The following is a 7903-nucleotide window of genomic DNA, read 5'->3' as shown; positions in this document are numbered from 1 at the left end:
TTGCTGGCTGTTTCTTTTGCTTTTTTTTTTTTTTTTTTTTTTTAATTTTTTTTTTTTGGTTTCTTTTGCTTACCTTCCATGGTCTCCTCAGGAGGGAGGGCCCTAGTCTGGGGGGTGCCACAGAGCTGACTGCTCACGCTGGGTGGATAGTCTAGCCCTACCCTTGGGACCGGCTCAGAGGGAGAAGCAACACCGTCCTTAAGAACCCTACCTGGGGCGCCTGCCTGGCTCAGTCAGTAGAGCGTGCGACTCTGGATCGCAGGGTGTAGAGGTTACTTACGAAAAAAATCTTAAAAAGGAAAAACAAACCCATTTGATGGGAGACATACACAAGGCAGCTGCAGCCACTTCTTAAAGCATGCCCCAAAGCAAAGCTGGCTTCCAGAAGCCCCCTCTCTCCCCCAACCCTTCTGAATTGGCTCCCCCTTCTCTGCAGCCTACCTCCAATCTCAGTCCCTCGTCCTCCAGAGCCTTGCCCACCCCACATACCTCCTGGGCCTCCCACTAACCCCCCCTGCTTTTTCCCCTCCACCCAACCCCACTTCCATCCCATGCTCCTGCCCTACAGTGGCCCTTCTTTTGGCCATAGAAGCCCTGAAGTTCCTCTGGGTGCACTCAGGGAAGCCCTGGGTGTGGGGTTTGATGCCCCAAGAGACCTCCCCCGCCTCTCAGTGGTGGCTGCTTCTCATGGGTAATAAGTAATTCTCTGGAAGGGAAATTCCTGACTCAGGAGCTACCTCCCCCCCAGGTGTGACCAGGTCTTTAAGAGGGCATCAGGGGGATCCCTGGGTGGCTCAGCGGTTTAGCGCCTGCCGTTGGCCCAGGGCGCAATCCTGGAGACCCGGGATCGAATCCCACATTGGGCTCCCGGTGCATGGACATGGAGCCTGCTTCTGTCTCTGTCTCTGCCTCTCTCTCTCTCTCTCCCCCCCCCCCCCCCCCGTGTGACTAAAAATGGAAATAAAAAGAAAGAGGGCTTCAGGGCGTGGAGCCTCTCTTCCTTTGTGAGGTAACCTCCCGTCTGAGACCCTTAGCCTCAGCCGGGCTGCCCTGCCCACCCCAGGCAGGCCTGCTGTGTCAAGGTAACTAGCACCAGCGCAGGTGGGCTGCCCTGACCCAACCGGGATCTCAGCCCCCCTCAGCTGCAGACGGTTTGGGCGGGGTGGGGGGCATGGGCCGGGCTGCAGACCGCCTGGCCTCACCTTACTCACAGGGAGGGACTCAGGTGAGGACGACTTCACAGAGGTCTGGCTGTGCCCAGAGCTTAACTCCCCATGGGGCTGGGAAGAACGGCTCTGAAGGGCGTGTGTGTGTGTGTGTGTGTGTGTGTGTGTGTGTGTGTGTGTGTGATTGCACAGCACATGTGAGAGCACCTCGGTGTTTCTGTGACTGCGCACAGTGCAGACCTTTTATTCGGCTTTGTGTATGCCCCGAAAAGCATATCCGCATGGCCACTCTGGGCATCACTTTCTCTTTTGTAAAACGTGGTATTTTTATTTTTTATTATTTTTTAAAACGTGGTATTTTTATAGCTAACTTACCAGGACTCCCCTGGAGGACCCGGTGAGGCAACAGCTGTACGTGGTAAGCAGGGCACAGTGTCATTGATGGGAAAACGCAGTCTGGGGGATCCCTGGTGGCGCAGCGGTTTGGCGCCTGCCTTTGGCCCAGGGCGGGATCCTGGAGACCCAGGATCGAATCCCACATCGGGCTCCCGGTGCATGGAGCCTGCTTCTCCCTCTGCCTGTGTCTCTGCCTCTCTCTCTCTCTCTCTATGTGACTATTATAAATAAAAAAATATTAAAAAAAAAAAAAAGAAAACGCAGTCTGCCCCTAAGCCCCTAACTTTCCATAGCTCCCAGTTGCTTGAAAACTCCAGATGACCTCTCCTGCCCCTTCCCAATGGGGGATTCCAGGAATCGAAGTCCCATCTTGCCTGCGTGCGACCTCCAACTCCCTCAGAGGCAGGCAAGGATGCACTTCAGGAAGAGGACTGCCGAGGCCCAGCCCAAGGGCAGGCAGTGCTCCGAGCAGTGCAGCAGCAGGGCCGACCACAGTCATGAGCCAACTTCGCCGCCCTTCCGGGTCAGCTCCGCTCCCTCTGCCTCCAGGAAGCCTTCTCTGATTGCTCTGGACTGACCCTTCGCCCTGTTTAGACCCCCGACAGCTGCTATCTGGGCACCCACAGCATTGTCATATGCGAACCCTGCCCCTCCCTAAGGGGAAAGGAGAAGCCCATGAAAAGGGACACAGGTGTTTTCCCAATAATGTTTATGGTTATTACAGAATGCTCATCATAAAAACCAGATAAGTTTGGAAAGAACAGGCAAAAACATCAGTCATGGTTCCCCATTCTGTTAACATGTGAGTGTTCTGCGGGGGGGGGGAGGGGTACAGGTGATTCCAGAGCTCTCTGAGATGGGGTATTTGCTGTGTGTCACTGTGTGCCTGGCTGCGGGACTCACTGCATGTTCCAGGGGGTCAGGACCAAAAAAGTCAAGAGATTTCACTGAGTGTGTGTGTGTGTCCATACATGTGACACAGTCACATGCATATAGACCCACAGACTCGGAGGCCACATGTACACACCTGACCGCACAAACATCCTCCCCGTGCACACACACCTTCTCTTACACAGACTCCTTCCTGGCACTTGTATACGCATTGCTCACAATCACGTGCACACGTGCGTTCATACCACAGGCACGCACACACTCCTCTCCTACCGGGGCACCCACTTTTATACACCTAGGTTTGTACACTGGAAGACGGCCCACCAGCTGGTCCCGGGAGAAAGGCGGCAGGGCGGGCTCATTTCGCAGACGCTGCTGCCGCCTACCGGCCACACGTGGCATCGGCACCCTTATTAGTTCACCCGTTTTCCGGGACTGCGGGGTGGGGCTCGTCTGCCTCCCGGGCCCCACCGCATCCCTGCAAGCTGGGGGCTGGAGCTGGTTCCTGAAGGGGGCCCTGGAGCGAGGGAAGCATTCTGTTGGAAGACACTGGGTGAGTGTGGGCTGGCCGGGAACGATCACTGGCCACCCAAAGTCATAATAACGATTTCAAGTAAATAATTCTAAACACGAAAGTATTTTTATTAGGGGAGGCTGTTTATAATTTTTAAATTATTTATTTATTTATTCATGAGAGACGCAGAGAGAGAGAGAGAGAGAGAGAGAGAGAGAGGCAGAGACACGGGCAGTGGGAAAAGCAGGCTCCACGCAGGGTCCTGGGACCCCAGGACCACGCCCTGGGCTGAAGGCAGGCGCCAAACTGCTGAGCCACCCAGGGATCCCCTAAAAGATTTTTGTTTATTTATTAATGAGAGACACACAGAGAGAGGCAGAGACATAGGCAGAGGGAGAAGCAGGGTCCCTTCTGGGACTCCATCCCAGAACCCCAGGATCACGACCTGAGCCAAAGGCATCAACCACTGAGCCACCCAGGTGCCCCAGGGGAGGCTATATAATGCAAGGTGGGTATTTTTAACAAATGAGGAGATGGAGGCTCAGGGCAAATGACTTGCCCAAAGTCACACAAGAGCTTCCTCTGTTGCTCTGAAGAGAAAGTGAAGGAAGATACAGCAAAGCTGAAAATCTTTATAAGCTGGAGAGACCCGGTGCAGATCTCACCCCCAGGGGGACCAGAAGAAGTCCCCAGAGGTGGAGGAGGTCGACCTGGAGGGATGGTTTCTCTACCTCAGAAGGTTCCCCTACCATGAACCATTGTCTCAGATTCATTCAATTCAACTAATATTTATTTACAGTGTGGCAGGCTCTGGGCTCAGACCGAGGGTGAGCAGTGCACGAGCAGAGGAAAGTCTAGTCTCTGCCCTCACCCCGGTGTGGCAGCTCCAAAAGGGCCCCTTCCTTGCTCTCCCACCCCCAGGGAAGGGGCTGGGACCCCTCTGAACTTCTCTTTGCTGGCTGTGCTAAGCGGATGGGGGACCTGGAGTGACAGAAGGGAGATGGGGGGGGGGTAGTTCGCCCAGCCATCCAGTGTTGAGATTGAGCCAAGAGCCTCCGACCTGCAGTCAGGCAGACCTACGTCTGCATCAAGCCTCAGCCATGAACTAGAACTAGTCCAATCGCTTAGTCTCAGGTCAGCTACAGCAAAGGTAGGTGACCTTCCAACAGTGGTTCCAACTCATGGTTCCTCAGAAGGGAGCCCAAGCAGAGGGCGTCCCACACATCCCCTCCCGCCCAGCCCCCCTTCCCTGTTTCCCACTTTAGGATTATGAGATGAAGCGAGTTCGACAGCCCCTTGGAGCACTTGACCTCTAAATTATCCTCAGGCCTCAAAGTTGTAAGACTCAGTCCGTGTCTTACCAGATTCTCAGATGATGAGGTAGAGGAGGGCTGGGACCAGGTCTGAGTCCTCTCACCAGGCCCCCAATCCCGCAGGCCCGGCTGTAAGAGGAGGGGCTCAGGATGTGTCCATCCGAGATCACACATGTGGGTGACACCAGGCTCACAGCACTGCAGGGATTCAGCCAACAGCTCTGAACTGACTAAAGACCGCTGTGCACACCTAGTGCCTGCGCTGCCCGAGGAGGTAAGGGCAGCCCGGGAAGGCTGCCCGGGGGCTTATGGGGTTGGACCTCTGTGCCTAGAAAGCAAAGAAGGGTTCAGCTGGGTGGAACAGAGGCCGCCTGAGCAGTCCTGGCTGGAGCAACCCAACTGTTAGGATGTGGCCACAGAGAAAGTGGAGTGAGTGTGGACTCACTTTCAGATAGAAGTTCTGGAAGATCTGGGTGAAAGGCCTGCGTGGGATGGTATGGGGTGGCGTGGGAGGGAGACAACCCAGATTCTTCCCTGGCTTCAGAATCTCCAAATCTCCCGTGGGGGGACCCCATACCTGACTCACTGTGAGTCCTAGGCAGTGATCAAGACTTCACACTAGCATGGGCCCTAGAGGAATCCTGACTTTGTGTTCACAAGGTCATGTATTTCTGTAAAATTTGCAAAAATAAAATATATTAAGTTGCATTGGCTAAGATCTTTCCACTCTGACTTCCTTTCCTTCCCATTTGTGTCCTACAGCCCTGAGTGGCTACAGGCATCTTGTATCCTTAACCTTTCGTTCTTTTTTTCCTTTTTTTAAAAAGTAAGCTCCATGCCCCATGTGGGGCTTGAACTCACAACCCCGAGATTGAGAGTTGCATGCTCTACGGGCTGAGCCAGCCAGGGGTCCCTTCATTTTTTTTTTCTTAAAGAGGCCCCCAGATAAGCTTTAGGCCCCTACAATCCCGGATCCACTGGGTCCTCCCTTTTCCCAGTCGCAAAGACAGGGCAAGGCTGTGAAAGGTCTCCACAGGAGTCCAGATGATCTCCTTGAGTCCTCTTGAAGGCACTGAGAATTGAGGAGCAAGAAGAGACTTGCCTGGGGTCTCACAATCCAGGTCAGACCCACCTGGGCGCCCTCCCTTTCACTGACTCCTGCAGACCCCTTGCACCGAGAGGGGGCTACCCGCTCAGGAAGCTGGGAGAGCTGGGCTCTGTGGCTCCAGGACCACGAGGTGGCAGCAGACACCGTGTTTCCTTCTCCCCGGAGCCGGTTCCTCCACCGTTCTCAGGCCTCACGGAGCCTGAATCTCGGCAAGCCGTTTCCTTCAATCCTTTCCTGCCATCTCAGGAAACAGGGAGTCCCCGCCTCCGGCTTACTGGCTGAATAATGGTGAGCAGAACACTTTGCTTCTCGAAACTTCGTTTTACTCATCCATAGAATAGGGATATCTTAGCGAAGCACCAGCAGATATATGATAAGCTCACCATTAGCAACCACTGCTCATTCAACGGGGGCTTCTGGAGATGGTGCCTTCCCTGAGGAGTTCTCCCAGTGGACTGGCCCCTTCCCCACACTGGAGCAAACCCAGAGGAACTCCTAGGAGGCCAGGCCTTCCAGAGCCCTTCAATGTTCATTGGTGGGCAGGCACCCTCTGCACCCATGCCTGGGTCCCTCCCTGGACTAGGGCATCTGACTTGGCTTTTCCTCCATCCTTCCCTTATAGGGAGCTCTGTAGCCTTGTGCCCACCTCAATGTCATCCTGGGGATCCGCCCCAGGCTTCAAATGGATTGTCCTGGGGTGGGTGTGGGGGTCCTTGAACCAAAGCCTGCCAATTCTCCCTCTCCTTCCGATCCTCCTGGAAAGACTGCCACACCCCTGCCAGGACATGGCTGTCTCTACCTCAAAGACCTCTTGGCTATCCCCAAGTCTTCTACCCTCACCCCACCTGGCCCTGTCTAAACCCAGCATCCACTCTGTGCCAGACATACCAAAGTGGTTTTTGTTCCCAGCGCACAACCTCACCATCCAGGCCTTTATGCAGGCAGTTCCTCCGCCTGGAGCACCCTCTTCCATTTCCATATAGTAAATCCATCCCTTAAAAATCTAGCTGGCAGGCCACCTCCTCCAGGCAGCCTTTCCTAATCCCTCAGTTGGGACCCTTTCTCCTCTCTGGGCTCCGGGTATAATGTTTCTTTAATCCCTTCTCATAGGAGGCCATGAATCACAACGGGACTGTCCATTATGTTTGGAGAGCAACCTTGTTTACCAATGGCTTTCCCTTTTAGTGTCTTGGACTCAGGAAAGGCAGGCAGGGTAGTGCCATTACCTCATTTGACTGACACAGAGACAGGCTAGGAGAGAAATATGACTGGCCAGGTCCCACACTCTCCCTTAAATGGTGGTCAGGACTGTGAGCACAACAGATCCCAGACACTCCCCCTGCTTCAAGCCTGAGCTTGCAGGTCTCCACCATTCCTTGTGGCCTGGTCTTGTGACTCTCTTCCCCTCTTTGACAGAGCAGGGTGCCAGCCTGTTTTGAATAACGTGCTCAATAAAGTTTTGTTGAAGCAACAGATGCTCCCACATTGGCCCTGGCCCCTCTGCTTAGCCCCCAGCCTGTCCCCTGGCCTCTTTATCACCCAACTCAAGACCCAATCACCCAATCCAAGCTGGTGGCAGTGCTCAGGCTCTGGCAGGATAAGGAGCTGGCTGGAGGCCCAGGAAACTCAGCAGAGGAGGGGGGACACAAACAGGTGCCTTCCCCTGCCCCAGAAACTTATCAGCGTCCCACAGGCTCCAGGCAGACTAGGTGCTCGGCTTACGGAGGAGATCTGCCCTCTGCTTGTCACCTTCACGCCCTCCACTGGTCTTGAGCTGCATGACCTTGGGTTGTCACCTCCACTCTCAAGTCTCAGTCTTTAGAACACTTGAAGCCATAAACATTCGGTGAGATCCAATGAGAGTGCATGTTAAAATAACAGCAGTCTCTAAACGGGAGTTGTCTCCTCTGGAGGTCTTCCAGACAGGGAGCAGCTCAGGTAAGGAACTGCTCCCTACAGTCTGGGAAGGGAGGTGGAGGCTTCCCGGGCACAGGTACTGGGGGCAGGGGGGCCTGAAGTCCAGGCAGCGACAGCACCACAACCCCCTCCTCCCTCCGCAGTGGCCAACAGGGTCAGGTTCACCCACCCAAGTGCAGAAGTCACCTCAACAAGAAACGCACAGAGGCTGCCTAGGCAGAGAGGCCGTGGGGCCCAGCAGAGCTCTCTCGGTCTCCAGGGCCTGGGGGAGGCGGGAGGGGGAGGGGGAGGACCTGTTTATAAGACACAAAGAGAGAGGGTCACACCGAGTCACACCCTTTATGCAAACTCACCAACAGGACACGCCGTGACACACATGCACCCCCGCCCCTCCACACACACACACACACAAGTACAGAGAGAAGAGAGCCACACACGCGATCAAGATCACAAACACAACCCCGCTTGCACGCCCCACGCACAGACTCGGAAACCCGGAGCCCTCCCCGGCCACCCCAACACACACGTTCACGGGCACTTATCAGGCCGGGGCAGGCGCTGGCGCTGCTGAGTCACCCGCGCGGCAGCTCGGCCCGGG

General features: G+C 55.1%; 1 long non-coding RNA gene across 1 annotated transcript; it reads right to left on the bottom strand.

Annotated features, from left to right (window-relative positions):
* Window positions 1-2998: 2998 nt before the first annotated feature.
* Window positions 2999-7903, bottom strand: LOC140597977 (uncharacterized). Its single transcript, XR_012000086.1, has 2 exons — window positions 7830-7903; window positions 2999-7598 (listed from the first exon to the last, which is right to left on the bottom strand). It is a non-coding gene; the product is annotated as an uncharacterized lncRNA (long non-coding RNA).

Source organism: Vulpes vulpes, chromosome 2 (assembly GCF_048418805.1).
Source record: "Vulpes vulpes isolate BD-2025 chromosome 2, VulVul3, whole genome shotgun sequence".
Taxonomy (NCBI): Eukaryota; Metazoa; Chordata; class Mammalia; order Carnivora; family Canidae; genus Vulpes; species Vulpes vulpes.
Note: the sequence above shows the minus strand (reverse complement) of the source record. Positions and strands in the feature narration are given on the sequence as shown.